Consider the following 15,761-nt stretch of genomic DNA (forward strand, 5'->3'; position numbering starts at 1 on the left):
ATCCCTGGTGCCTGCCTATCTGCGACGGCGAGCTGAGGCAAAAGAAGTGTTCCGGTGGAGGAGTTGTGCAACAGCGGAGGACGAGCCGCGATTACTGCAGCTGCCCCGTTTAAAGTGAGTGCGACATTAGTTTTAAATACAGCAAATACCATGGCGGCCGGCGCACGCAAGGCGAGAGAGGTTGCTGCTTTGGAAGCGTTTGACGACTCCCCGGCCGGGGGGCCGTCTGTGACTGTTTCTGAGGACACTGGTGCTAACGCTGCGGGAGGTTCCAACCTTCGTGACAAATTTAAAGTATTGGAAAAGCTCTTGAAAAGAGAGCAGTCCAAATGGTGGGAACATCGCTCATTAAGCCGCTACCTAGAAGTTAACCGCATACCACGTGGGCTCAGGGTTATGCTAGCCCCTAGTTATGAATATATGGACCCAACAATGTTGAAGGACTGGGCGGAGTGGAGCTTGGATTCATCGCGCCGCTTAGTTACCATGCTGGTGCGCTATGCGGAGAGTGACAGGTTAAAGCTACAGGCGGAGATTGATGTGTTAGAGGCAGAAATATCAAGCCTATGCGAGGATGACAACAGCATTGTGGTGGAGTGTAAAAAATATCGTGAGACGATGGAACAACGTGTGCAAAAAGAAGAAGACATTATCAGAAAGCGCAAAACGTTCAAATTTCAGCGCGACAAAACAGATTACAGTGAAGGGAGAATCTTCACGTTTGCGCGGAAGTTTGATGCCATAAAAGCCTCAAAACTAAAGAACTCGCGCACTGCGCAGAATAAAGCTCACAGCACCACCCAAGCACGGTCCGCCTCTCCGGGGGGCTCAAGCCTCACAGACCTAAGCTCAACCATTGATAGCGGGTCTGAAGCTGAAGCTGGTAGATACTCGGAGCGCTTGGGGTTTACACGGCTGACGCCGGAGGAAGAACTGGAGTGTGTCAGGCAGGACAGGCGCGAAACATTGCGCCCACGCATTCCAGTGCAAGACAAAGCCCCAACCAAAAACGACGAGAGCGCAGAAAATGCAGCGCCAAACGAAAAACCCAAAAAGCGAAATTACAAGCGTTGGAACGCCACCAAAAAGAAGTAATCAGCACAGCACCAAATAGTAGCCACCAAACATTGGACAATGGTCTATCTGTCATCAATTTGACCAACACGGCTTTCTCTGACGTTGAAATCAGCATCCTGTCTAAGGGGTTATCATATTGCCCTCCGAGTAGTCTCAACTATGCGGATACCAGAATAGATCTCTTTAAATTTACGCGTAAGTTGAGACTTAAAAAGCATTTTGCCAACAGTAAGTCGCGGGGGACTGCTAAAAGGCCAGTTTTGGAATCTACCACTCAAGGCCTGGCAGTTCACGATATCCCGCTGATGCAGGACTTGGCGGGCTTGCGTGCTGAGGCTCCAAATACACAAAGTACGCAAAATGAGGGGAACTTTCATACTGGTGGCCTTAGCGATCTAAAGCCACGTTCCACCTTTACTCCCATAACCCCCTATGATAACATCGACATATTCCAGGATGCTGCCGTCAAACAGATCAAGGCATTGTATGTGAAAACATTGAAAGCCAATCATCGTAAACATCAAGACAACAATGAGTATCGGAAATTGATTACTAAAATGAAGGCTGATGGAAATATAATTGTCAGACAATCAGACAAAGGTGGCAATATTGTGCTTTGGCCCAGAACTCAATATATGGAGGAAGCTTACCTGCAGCTTAATGATCCGAGCTGCTACAGACATTGTGATTTTACTGCACTAAAGAAGGCACAATCAGACTTTCACTCGCTCCTAATGGGATGGCGTTCCAGCGGACTGCTCAGTATGGATGAGCTGAAGTGTCTAAAAAATGACCACCCTGTAACCCCAGTACTGTACCTAATTCCGAAGGTGCACAAGGACGCAACAAAGCCGCCAGGTAGACCCATCATATCGGCGTGCGGGGGGTTGCTGGAAAAGGCCACCATTTACATTGATTTGTTCCTCCAAGAGCATGTGCTATCACTAGAATCATACATCCAGGATTCGAGTGATCTGTTGAGGAAGTTGGAGGGGTTTGAGTGGGACAATGATCTTTGGTTGATTACATTAGATGTGTCATCGTTATACACGAGTATAGTGCATACAGACGGGCTTAGAGCTGTGGAGTTCTTTCTGGGCAGGCGACCAATTGAGTTGGTTGAGCACAATAAAATGCTGCTTACTATGATTAGTTTCTGTTTGCACCACAACTACTTCATGTTCCTAAATCGATATTACCAACAAGTCAGGGGTGTTGCCATGGGGGCCTGTTTCTCTCCCAGTTACGCCTGTCTCCACATGGGGTACTGGGAGAGGCAGGTCCTCAGAGGCATACACCATGACACCTGTACCCATCATATCATCAGATGGTACAGGTATATCGATGATATTCTCATGTTTTGGCGTGGAACACGTGAAGAGGCAGTCAATTTCATTGAAACATTAAATTCCAACTCATTCAATTTGTCTTTCACGTCTCACATCAGCCAGCAGGAGGCACACTTTCTTGATGTTACATTAGAGGTCAGCCAGGGCAGGCTTGAAACTAAGCTGTATAGGAAGCCCACATCGGGCAATACCATCTTGCATGCGGGAAGTCATCACCCCCCACATTTGATTAGAAGCATCCCCTACGGGGAGATGCTTAGAATCCGTAGGGTGTGTAGCACGGACTCCCACTGCAAAAGCGCACAGGCTGCTAGCAAAGAAAGATTTCTTGCACGCGGGTACAGTGAGCAGCTAATAGATACAGCCATCAGAAAAGCCAATGCTTTGTCGCGCACTAAGCACTGACTCACAGGAAACTGCAGAAAAACATGGTGGCCAACACAGAGCCCCCTATCAGGCTTATCTGGACCTACAATAGTCAGCATGGGGCGCTTAGAAAGATTGTCAACCAATACTGGAATCTTATCAAATTAGATCCAGTTATTGGCGAGCACATGCCTAATAAACCAGCTATTGCTTACAGGAAGGCATTCTCCTTGCAGGATGCGCTAGTTAAGTCTAGCCCTGAGGTAATACCACCCAAAAACTGGCTAGCTGCCAGTCGAGGGTTTAGGAAGTGTTCTAGCTGCAAAGCTTGCTCTCAGGGGCTCAATAAAACTGAGTTCCTCACAGCATTTTCGTTAGTACCCCGTAAGATCAACAAGCAACTAACGTGCAAATCGGAGTATGTGGTGTATGTGCTGGAGTGCCCATGTGGCCTGCAATATATTGGTAGCACCAAACTGCAGGTCCACAAAAGGGTTCTCCAGCACATTAGAGCCATCAATACCAATGACGCCACCTACCCGGTTGCACGGCATTTTAAGGAGTTTCATGGTAACAACAGCAGTCTCCTTAAATATTATGCTATTGACTCGGTAGGTCCGTTAAGGAGAGGAGGCAACCGGGATGGGATCTTGAGGGCACTAGAGACCAGATACATCCTGGAGATGGATAGCAAGAGCCCCAATGGCCTCAACTCCACGGAGGACTTTTACACTTGTTTGTAAATCTTACAAGTGTGAATAAACCTCTTGCGGTAGTTTTACCCTGTCTCCTGTCAGATAGCGAATGGGCATTTTCAGATTTGGTTCTTGTAGTCACCTGTAATAGTGAAGGTAGTGTTGGCCAAGTTTGAAACTAGTAAGATGACTATATATGAATTAACACACTAGGTCATCTACAGTTGTTTGAGATATATGGTTGCTATATTCCTCAGAATACAAATGTCACCGAAGTTTTTAACGTAATTTGAAAAAAATATATGCATTCACTTATTTTATTTTGCACTTTTTCCGTAGCATGCACATTAATGATGGGTGATTGGGGTTGTAGATAGACAATTCTCGGAAAAGTATGGGGAAATGTCAGAAGGTATATAAAATAGTGCCCTGCATAGCCGACCATGATGACTACTATCACAAAGCATTCTAGTAGCATGTTGGGGTAGGGGTATAAAATCTATGGTGTATATAGATGTATATATATTAAATGTGTTGTATATATTTTAAATATGAGGTACAACTGTTATACTGTGCATTTGAAGGGATGTATTTTGAGCATTTATGCTGACAGCCTTATCATGACCCTATCACAATGACATCTGATAGATATTTGCCTTTTGCACTTTATGTAAATATATGTAATTATGTATAGCCTGTTGTATATACCTCGTTTGCCCACTAATCACCCCAAATAATGTTTCCAAACTTTTACAATTGTCGGAATTCACTAATGTATTTATACAGTGATTAAGTTTTGAGGGCTTTTCTGTCTCTGACATAAGATTCCCCGCCCTAAAAATTGCAATTGCAAGCTCATTTTCCGTCGCAGTTTGAACACTCCCACTGCATACAAAATATCCAATCAAATGCTCCCATCATTGGTGAATGTGCCCTTTAAATTTCTTGCACCTCTCTCAGTGCGCCATGTGACCAAGGCCTCTGTGTAGGCCGAAACGTTATGCTGCCGTGGTGTGCTGATGAATAAAAGAAAACTCACCTGCACTCTGGGTCTTCCGTGTTGTTTCCTGTGTGGGGTCGGCTATTGGAGACTGTCGCAGTGAAAAGTGCAGTGCGGATATATATATATATATATATATATATATATATATATATATATATATATATATATACATATATATATATACTAGCAATAATAAAACACTTGGCAAATGCAACTGTTAAATGCATTGATCGTTCTTGCACTTACTCGCAGACGCAGCCTGACTCGCCCCTGCCTGCAGCTCTTCATAAGTCACAGTCGAGTCCACCATGAACCGGGTACCAGACTCAATCCGAAGAGCCTATTATCTTGTAGTTACCAGTGACGGCCACACTCGACTCCGGATTCCCATTGGGGCCCTAGTGTAACATGTACGGATGCTCTCCATTGGGCAATAAGGCTCGAATTTGCTATCACTGTGCTGTGTGATCAAGGCTGCATGACTGGTGGACCTCGATGTGTGAATAAAGAAACACATCTACATCCAGTGGTCGAAGTGTGGAAAAAAAGTAGGGGAACTGTGGGTGGAGAATCAGGGGGGGGGGGAATAACCAAAGATTGGATCAGTGGGTGGAGTCAGGGGTGTGGGTAGAAATGGCAAAACATACCATTTATAGTACGTTTAGCATTTCACTGACCAGTTACAGCTTATAACGTTATTTAATTCAAACAATGGATAAACATGTTTAATTCAGGAAAATGCAAACACTCATAGGGAATACAGGTTTATGTAAAGCGTGTGAAATATAAGCAGGAACATGTTCCTTAATGCTTTTACTCTCATTGTTCAGAAATCCATGAGTATGTTTTGTCTCAAACATTGAGGACATGAATACAGGGCTCCTCCTTTACACATGTGTTAAGCAGGGCTCAGAAGAGAAAGGGACTATCGGGAGAATCTAGACTCACAGAAACCCACAAAGGCTCCTTCATATTCATATAAGCCAGCTAGTTGCTCAATCATAATATAGCAAAAAGAACAACTCGTGGACAGAATGCAGAACAATGTCATACATTCACCCAGTACAGAGATCTGGGCCTAAATCCATCGTTTTTTTGCTCAACATGCCATTCCAGTTTGGACCCAGTCATATGCAAATCAGTCTTGATCCTGAGCCCAATGGGACCAGTCCAGCCCGAACTGCCAGGCCATATGTATTCAAGTGTCCTTTCATTCTGGAAGTGAACACAAAGCAGTACCCACTGAACTATGCACATAAAATATTGCTCTTTGATATGCATGGTACATGTTCTTTCCAGCAGGCATATTACCCCTCTGCGCTACCTTAGGTGAGTAAAACAGCTACTAGACAAAACATGCTCCTATCTCTCTCCAGCAGATACATTGATCACCAAAGTTATCTTGGCACTTGTATTGTTAACCGAAACCTGCTGAATATACAAAGAATTTTGCAGTGCTTTTAAAACCCCTGTACTTGTACAAAACCGGCCCCCCCAAACTAAACTGGCCCTCTACCCTTCCAGTCGCCCTAGGAAAAACCTGATGCTTGGAACGGCCAGTCCGGCATTACCTTTTTTCAATGCAGTACTGCAGATATGTATGCTTATTAGATATAAATGTCATGAATCACTGTGTTTCAAGTTTAGGGTGCACAGGTACCCCGTTCAGCGTAGTCAGTTTGTTAAAATAAACTAGTTTGTCTGCCTCCCTGCACCACAGCATCCTCTACACAGAGGACTTTAACCTCCTTGTTCTGGAATCCACTGCTAATTAAGGGCCGATATTGCATTGTCAACAGTCTGCTCTGCTGTGTCACCAGTTAATTCACAGTTGTCTGATGGCCCTTTCAGTGTTGCTTTGCAGGCCCCTTGAAGGGGGAGGAGGTCGTGGGCACTGCAGAGTAGGGTGGCCAACTGGCATGGGTGCAAATTCAGAACGGGGAGTGTAAAAGTTCAGGACAAGGGGTCAAAATTCACAACAAAAATTCAGGACAGGAGGTCAAAATTCAGGACAAAATTTCAGGGCAACAAAGATGCTTTGCAGACACATCAGTGGATGTCATGCAATAGTATATAAATAAATAGGCAAGGAACATAAGTACAAGTCACTTCTCCTGCCCTGTCACTTTCTCCTGCCCGGTCACTTCTTCTACCCCATCACCGCTCCATCCCTGTCATTTCCCCTGCCCTGTCACTGCTCCTTCCCGTTCACTGCTCCTGCCCCATCACTGCTCCTGCCCGTTCACTGCTCCTGCCTGTTCACTGCTCCAGCCCCGTCACTGCTCCTGCCCCGTCACTGCTCCTGCCCGTTCACTACTCCTGCCCGTTCACTACTCCTGCCTGTTCACTGCTCCTGCCCGTTATCTGCTCCTGCCCATTATCTGCTCCTACCAGTTATCTGCTCCTGCTCATGCCTAATCACTTCTCCTGCATGTCACCTCTCCTGCCCCGTCACTTCTCCTGCCCCGTCGCTTCTCCTTCTCCGTCGCTTCCCCTGCCCCGTTCACCGTTCCTGCCCCGTTCACCGCTCCTGCCCTGTCACTTTCTGGACAAATTACACAAGGGGACAAGTTCCCCAGAGTACTCTGTTTGAGGAAAGCTCCTCTGTCATTACTAACTCTGACCTCATTGCAAACAGGAAAACGCATTGTACCACAAATTCCCTGCGTGTGCGCCTACCACCCGACTGCGTTAACACCTGGCGTGCATCGTGTTAGAGTTTTTTTTGTAAGCTTGAACAATCCGACAATAATGGCACTTTGTAAACTGTGGTATATTTGGAGGATCTGAACTAGAGGTTTTTACAGAAGACATATTATATCCTGAAAAAAGATTGATTTTAATTCACTGATGACACAGTATCCTAAAAGTGAAAAGGTCTTCACCCCAGGACAGTCAAAGGAGGGGGATTTTGTCTCGCAGAACACCATCCCTCAATCTCCAGATCCACCATCGTCAAAGGCAGCGGGCGGGCGCATTGTCATTCTAAAGAGGCTAATCAGCCTCAATCGGAATGACAATGGGCCTGCCCTCGGTCTGTGAGAGCTCTGGGAGGGGCTGCCCACAGTCTGTGGATCTCAGGGTGGGCTGCTGCAGCCTCTGGAGTTCACCAGAGAAGTGCCAGCATCCCCTGGAAGCTGAATGAAAAAGCTTATCATTATTAAGTAGGACTATTGTTGCCGTCCCGGGACGATTTTTTGAAAGAAAGAAGTAGAGGAACGGACTGAAATAATTTTTTTTAAGTAAGGGCACGCCGTGCCCTTCCGATCCCGCCCCACTTCTACCACTGTCTACTTCCTTGCTCTGGAGTCTGTGCCCTTGTGTTGCGCTGCAGATGCTGGGATACTTTGGGATTTCGTTTCGATGTTAATCACGAGTACGGCTATCTCTGCTCCACAGATCTCCTCTTTGGCTAATCACTGGGCCATGGTGATTTTCAACATCATCTCCGGGAGGAGAAAGAAACAATCACGGCGCCCCTGACAGCCTGACTGTTGCAAGTTTCACTGCCATCGCGTTCGGGGTTCAGGTTGAGTCGGCGGACCCGACCAGCATCTCAACACCCGTTGGTGAGTTCGAACTGCATTTGGCTAATATCAGGTTTTGAAGAGGAGCACTCTGTATCTGTCTAGGTACATAGCAATTGCGGGACAGTTACTTGACAGACACAATCACATTTGATACAATTTCATCATGTCCAACGAAGCACTGCAAGAGTGGGAAGCAGCTGCTGAAGCTTTGGTTGACAATTTAACAAATACTCAAAATCAGACAAGGGCAACAGGTGCTCATGTTGGTACAAGCAACGATGACTATAAATCTAAGCTAAAATTATTGGAAAAACTAATGTGCACTGAACTTACCAAATGGTGGGAAGGAAAGTCATTGCCAAAATACCGGGATGCAGGCCGCGTCCCACGTGGTCTAAGAATCATGCTGACTCCTAGCTTCGAGAAACGCCAACCCAGACATGCTCAAGGAGTGTGCAGAGAGCAATTTGGAGGCATCAATGCGACTGGTTATCATACTTATCAAGTATGTGGCAATAGACCACGCCAACACACCGAAGGAAATAGACCGTGTCAATCTGGAACTTGACTCAGTCAGTCAAATAAACTTTATTCGGTTTCACGTCGGAGCACCATAAAAGTTACAAAAATTGCATGTACATAAAAACAGTAATATGTTAAAACATGAACTAAAAAGTAAAACTCCATACACTGTTTATAAATAGAACCCAACACCCATCCTCCCAAATTAATCAATAACCATAAAGTGCAATGCGCCAGGAGAATATATCTTACCTTTATATTTACTTTATGGCGCAAGATAAGCCTTCAAAACTAACAGATCCTACATAGATAATCCATTATCTAAACATCCATGCAGGCCCTGGATTTCACAGTAGATTTTAAAACCCCCACTATAAAAATAATACAATACTTTTTCAACAGTTGAAGATACATAAGGGCAGGATGGGACTGAGCAAAATTCATTCTTTTTCAAATGGGAACCAGGAAATTCCTTTGAGGGGTTTCGTAAAACTTAAATAAAAACATAAAATTCAGCAGATCCTGAGGAGACTGTCTGTCGCAGCCACAGGGATCTAGCACTTGACCTCTACTGCATTTGATAGGCCTAGCTAACAGGAGGTGAAAAAGGTACATCCGAAACCTAGTTAATAAGAACCTCTCATGTATTGATAAAAACCCCATAAGATAAGGTTCCATTGTCGGAGTTGTTTTGAGATTTGAAAACATACAAACACTTGGTTTCGACATCTCCTGCTCCTCCCTGTCAAATTTCCTTGAGGCCAAGAAAGCTACTCTGATTAGTTCCACATCTTTCTTAACAATGGATTCGAGCTTACAGAATAAATCAACGCGCCACCCCTTCAAGGCAACTTTTATTGTAATTAAGCCAAGGAATTTGGGATACATTATCGAGGGACATACACTCTCTTAAGATTAAATGATTAAGAGTTAACTCCTTATTCAACCAGCACTTCAACCAAAACACAAGAGGCCTCAGGGGCAGGACATCACTTAGGTAGGGGACCCCCAATTCCTCACGGGCTGCTAAGTTAGATATTCCACGCGGAACACACAGCAGGCGCTTCAAAAAGTCATTCTCAGCCACCTGGAGGGTATCCACAGCAATGTATCCCCAAATTTCACTTCAATAGCTAGCTATGGACATGCTTTTGGCTTGATAAACTTTCAACATGGCTCCAACTGGTTTCTTCCCTATTTTTGAGGCGAAATTTAAAATTGCTGCGTTCGCCGGGCCAGGTCCCCCCTTTTCCTCAAGATTAATGGACCCCATTTTAAATGATCATCAAAAAGAACCCCTAAATAGGAAAAACATTAGTGCTGGGGATCTTAGCAGGGCCAACACTAAATTGAAAACTTTTTTGGGGTCGTTGCCCTACTTGCATTATATAAGATGTAGAAATATTTATTGCCAAGTCCCGATCCGTCATAAATTTAGAAAATGCCTTTAAAAGAGATTGCAAACCTAGTGCAGTTCTAGATATAAGGACGGCATCGTACGGATAAAGCAAGACAGGGATGCCAAACCGCCCTCAAACTTGAAGTCTACCCCGGTGGCTCTTAAAGCAATATCCAAATCGTTAATGTAGAGGTTAAACAGGAATGGGGCCAGGATGCAACCTTGCTGTACTCCCCTCTTTGTCTCCAGGTACCTAGTGACTCGAAGGTCCTGAGAAAACCTGACGTTAGCCTTGGTTGACTTATACAAATCCTCTAAAAACGTTGACACTACTGATATCCATCCCCATTGCCCTCATGGACTGCCACAATTTAACCCTGTTGACACAGTCAAATGCAGAGGACAAGTCCATGAAGGCAAGGTAGACAGTGCCCGGGTGGGCAACCGTATATTTGCTCAGTGACATAGATAAATTGAGACACTGAGCAGCGTTTGAACTTCCCGACTGAATAACCAAACTGGACATCCAACATGATCTTATGCTCCTCCGCCCAAGTGGATAGTCTCTGCAAGAGAATAAGTCCTACAACCTTAACCACTGAGTCAAGGAGGGAGATTGGCCTGTAACAGTGGGTGCTATTTCTTTCACCCTTCCTAAAAACAGAGACTGTAGTGGAAGAGGGCCAAGACTGAGGACAACCGTTCTTTGCAGCTGCGTTAAACACAGCCTCCAGTACCGGAGCCCAGAACGAAGGGTCGGATTTAAACAGGTCCGGAGGGATACCATCTGGGCCCGGTGATTTATTGGTGGATTACCTGCAATGCCTGCCACCACCCCACCCTGTTCAAAAATCATTACAGGGGCATTTATATCCCGACCTTCTTGGCAAGTGTGCTCCGTAGGGCTGTCAAACATAGATTTAAAATGGAGCACCCATTCCTCCTCAGTGATATGCGAGTCTAAAGCCTCCCCCCACTTCCTGATCAAAAAGGGGGTGATTCACAACACTCCAAAACCTAGAGCTGTTCCTGAGAGTACTTGAGTCAATCAGCTCCCCCCAAGTCTCCTCCTTCAGGGCACCCTCCCGACCGACCAGAGCTGTTCCTGAGAGTACTTGAGTCAATCAGCTCCCTCCAAGCCTCCTCCTTCAGGGCACCCTTCCGACCGATCAGGGCTGATTTATATTCTTTACGGCATACACATACCTCTATTTGATTTCTTAGTTTGGCTGACAGAGCTTACTTTTTCGCCGCCCAAGAGCAGTGAGAGTCAAACCGGAAGCAGGCATTATACCAGCCGGGACACTTAGGATTTCACCGACTTTACTCGCTATGGAGTCATACGCGGCAATAACTTCCCTGGGAGAAAAATCTGCAGAAGTGCATAGTACTAACTCAGGGGCACAGGATACATTTACTTCACTATAAAACTTGTCTGAGGAGATCTGGGACCATGTAAGTCATCGTTTGCAATCAGTTGGCTAAAGTAAACCCCTGTTTATTACCTCGCCAATTCGTGCTGATAATGGGCCCTGCATATAGACACAAAGTGGGTTATGAACCGGGTACCCGACTCAAACCAAAGAGCCTATTATCTTGTAGTTACCAGTGACTGCCACCTTCGACTCCGGATTCCCACCAGGGCCCTAGTGTAACATGTACGGATGCTCTGCATTGGCCACTAAGGCCCGAATTTTTAGGGGAATTTTGTCACGTTCTACATTCTTTCATTTATGGCAATGTTAATGTTAGTGGGATTTATAATATATATAGCAAACAATGTCCCACTAGGTAACAGTAGCAAAGACAGTTAGAAAATTGCATACATTACGTATTACAAGGAAGGAAAACAAGGAGTCTCAGTACATTTGTGAAGAAGGTTATTATTCACCAGTTTTCGATACTCTATGTACACAACCTGGAGAAATCTTTAATCCTCAACCCGGCCAATCCTCACCTCCACCATGTGGATCTCTGGCGTCGCTATATTGACGACATTCTCCTCCTCTGGCATGGTACCCCTGATGAATTAACACCCTTCATTGAATGGCTCAACAACAGCCAAGAACATCTAAACTTCACCAGTGAACATAAAACCAACGATCTACCGTTCCTGGACGTGATCATACATGCTGAGGAGGGTACATTGGGCACCATCCTCTACCGGAAACCAACGGAACGCAACACCTTGCTACACTACTCAAGCCATCATCCCAGAGGCCTCAAAGATGGATTGCCCTTCGGACAATTTTTACGTATCAGACGTAATTGTAAATGGAGAAAAGACTACTTTCGTGAAGCAGACATCCTGATGAACAAACTCATACATAGAGGATACCCACGCAGACTAGTCAACAGAGCTAAGAAACGTGCCTGGTACTACCACCGTGAAAATCTACTAGTCCCTAAAACCAAGAGACCAATGACCAGAATCCCATTCGTCTCTACCTTTGGACCAGACAGCAACAAAATAAGTGCCATCATTAAAAAGAACTGGACTGTGCTAAGATCCGATGAACAATTCCGTGATCCACCTCTATTCTCCTATCAACGAGGCAACAACATTGCCAATCATTTGGTACGTGCCATCACGTGGCCAGAGACTCCCAAAGATCAAAATACCATCACATCTGCCTGGGGCCTGGCACCCATCTGTGGACATTTTAAATGCCAAGGATGCAGTGTATGTGAACTCACTAACAACACCAAATAGTTTATATACAATGGGAGAAGACATGAACTAACCTGCCACACCAACTGTAAAACCACCAACGTGATCTACGCCATTCTCTGCCCTTGCGATCTACTCTACATTGGCCAAACCACCCAAATGGTGAAGCAGCGCATTATTCAGCACAAAAGCCGAATCAATTGCCAGGTACTCACAGCTCCCCTTATTACGCACTTTATTGAAAAAGGCCACAGAGACATTGACATACGGTGGCAGGTAATTGAACATCTCAGACTCCCTACCAGAGGTGGCAACATAAACCTACTTCTAAACCGGGCTGAATGTAAATGGATCTCGCTTACAGACTCTGTAAACAGGGGCCTGAACACCCTTGATGAATGGAACAACACGGTCACTACTTGAGTCTCCAACCAGCCCCTTAAGTCCTTTACATCTTGACTCTTGAAACTGCCAGTTAATCAGTGGTCTCTCTTAGACCCTTACCGACCGCCTATGCGGTTTTCCGGGCGACTAGACATGCCTCACTATTCATGCTTCACTGCGCTTTCACTCTGATGTGTAATTCCATGTATTGTAAATTTTCTGTGTTCTTGATTGCTCAATATATGTATTATTGAAACCTCTCCTGTCATCAACAGACCACAGCGCAGTGCCCTCCCCTTCACCCACCCACTTCCGAATCCCTCCTATCCGCTAGGCTTTCAGAATCAGCCCATGGGCGGTTCCCTTATCTCCGCTCTCCTCCCATTCCCCGTCCCCACGCCCTCCCTATCCAGTGGCCCCGCCTCTCCGCTTGGTTACTTCCTGGTTTACTTTGACAACCTCATTCACCCACCACTCTTCGTGAGAAAGCATTGCCTCGGATTCACTCGGCTCCAGCACTAGATTGACTCAGGTAATCTACCCACCTTCTGCTGATCCATCGCCACCCCGGAGGGTTCTTGCTGAATAATCCCATCCTAACCTAGATTCTCGTTCTAGGTGCCCTGCGGGCTCGATTAGCCGAGACCTGACCCCCAGCCTAAGATCACTGCTTCATCCTTGATCGCCTGGGCCCACCATCACTGGACGACTGACTTTCCCTTCTTGTCAGCGCTTCCTGACTTCAGGTATGCCATTGCGTCCACTTGACTCCCCTGTCCCTGTCCTCCACCCTAGACCAAGTGTCCTAATCACGAACAGTAAATGCATGTGTCCCGACACTGCCAACACTGTGAGATCCCTTGTTTAAACTGGCTTTCTTTCAACGTAAACGGGCCGATCACCCGGCTCACACTCGTAACCTTATTTAAGCTACCCGTCTTCCATGCCCGATCTCCTGAACTCAATTGTTTCCCCATGCAGCACTCCAATTCAACGGCAACCCTGTCCTGAAGAGGATCCCGAATCATAGAGGATCGAAACGCCGTCGACAAACACAGCGCGATTTCACGGCGCACTATCAATAGGCTCATAACTGTGCCGAACTTGAACATTTTAATTCTGTACACTCAATGTAAAGCCTATGTGTGATTGCTTTTTATCACTTTGCGCCGACCACGCGGTTCACCACGTTCACTTGCGTCGTCACCTTCACTTTGTTATCACGTTGTCACCAAGTGCTAATTGGGTTGCTCCATGAATGTCTTTCATGTACAGTGCTGCTATCTAACTGTGCTTCCCATTTCCTTGAAAACTGGTGAATAATAACCTTCTTCACAAATGTACTGAGACTCCTTGTTTTCCTTCCTTGTAATACGTAATGTATGCAATTTGCTAACTGTCTTTGCTACTGTTACCTAGTGGGACATTGTTTGCTATATATACTTCATACCCAGTCCCAGCTTGGTCTATGGGTTTCACTCCTGTTCCTTTTCACTTAGTGGGATTTATAAGGCGCACAATATTTGATGTCGCAGCATTGGAGGGTTTGCAGTCACTTTTTAAACTTTTTTAAACATTTCTAAGGCTTTGTTTCAGTTACACCATTAGTGACCTATATTGATGTGATGATTAGAGTCTGTTCACTATGTCTGTAGAGTTAGTTGTGTCATGCACTTCTGACTTAATGCCAGCAGTAAAGTAGCGCTCAAGCAAAAGTCAGCCAAAGGTGGTAATATGCCTATTCATGATTTTAAGATAGAAAAAAAACTACTGCTCATTTATGTATATTTTTCACCCATTTGCTGTCAGCGCGCTGTGTGATCAAGGCTGCATGTCTGGAGGCCAAAAATAGTCATTTGGACCTTGATGTGTGAATAAAGAAACACATCTACATCCTTGCTTCTGAAGTCTGTGCCCTTGTGTTGCACCGCTGAGGCTGGGATACTTTGGGCTTTCGTTTCGACATATACATATATATATATATATATATTACCTACTGGCAGTCGCCAGTAGGTAGTTATAGTTAGGATTTTTTTCAATGCAAAATCTCAAAATTCTATTTGGGATAACTTTGGCGCCGGTTGACGAATCTGCCTGAGAATTTCCTCAAAATGGCGTCGTCAAGCTCCGGTCCTTCCCTGAAAGTTTAGGGGCTATGCGTCAAGCGGGGGCCGAGATAAAAGGGGAGTCCCTAAACACGTTTTCCCCATGTTAATTTCCATAGGGCGGTCAAACTCACTTTTAGCCCGAACGGCTGAATGGATTTACACCAAACTTGGCATAATTGTAGGGACTGGTAGCCCGACGTGCCTTTGCTTTGTCTCAATATATGTGCTCCAGTGGATTTTGAGTAATTTAGGTTAAAAAATATATATATATCTATAGGCGCGCCCCGGTACGCGCACCGGGGAGCGCACCGGGCGTGCTACGCGACTTGCGCATGGAAAGCTGATTGACTCACGGGTGTCTGTAAACATTCGAAACAGTCCGGAGCGGCCGCCATCTTGTGTCTCGGTAGGATCGAGACACGAGAGGTGGCATAAAAAAAGGGGGAAATGACTATAAGGGGGCAGGGTAGACCCCCCCTGACCCCCTAGGTTTGATGTGGGGGCTATAATAGGGTCCCGCGGGGCAAAAAAAAAAAAAATCGATGTGCGTGGGGGGAGCGCCCGGTGCGCGCACCGGGGAGCGGACCGGGGAGCGAAGCATGGGGAAAATCCAGGGCCTTATTTATGAAGGCCTTTTGACAGTTTTGCGCCGCCAGT

This window comes from Lissotriton vulgaris, chromosome 6 (genome assembly GCF_964263255.1).
Source record: "Lissotriton vulgaris chromosome 6, aLisVul1.2, whole genome shotgun sequence".
NCBI lineage: Eukaryota > Metazoa > Chordata > Amphibia > Caudata > Salamandridae > Lissotriton > Lissotriton vulgaris.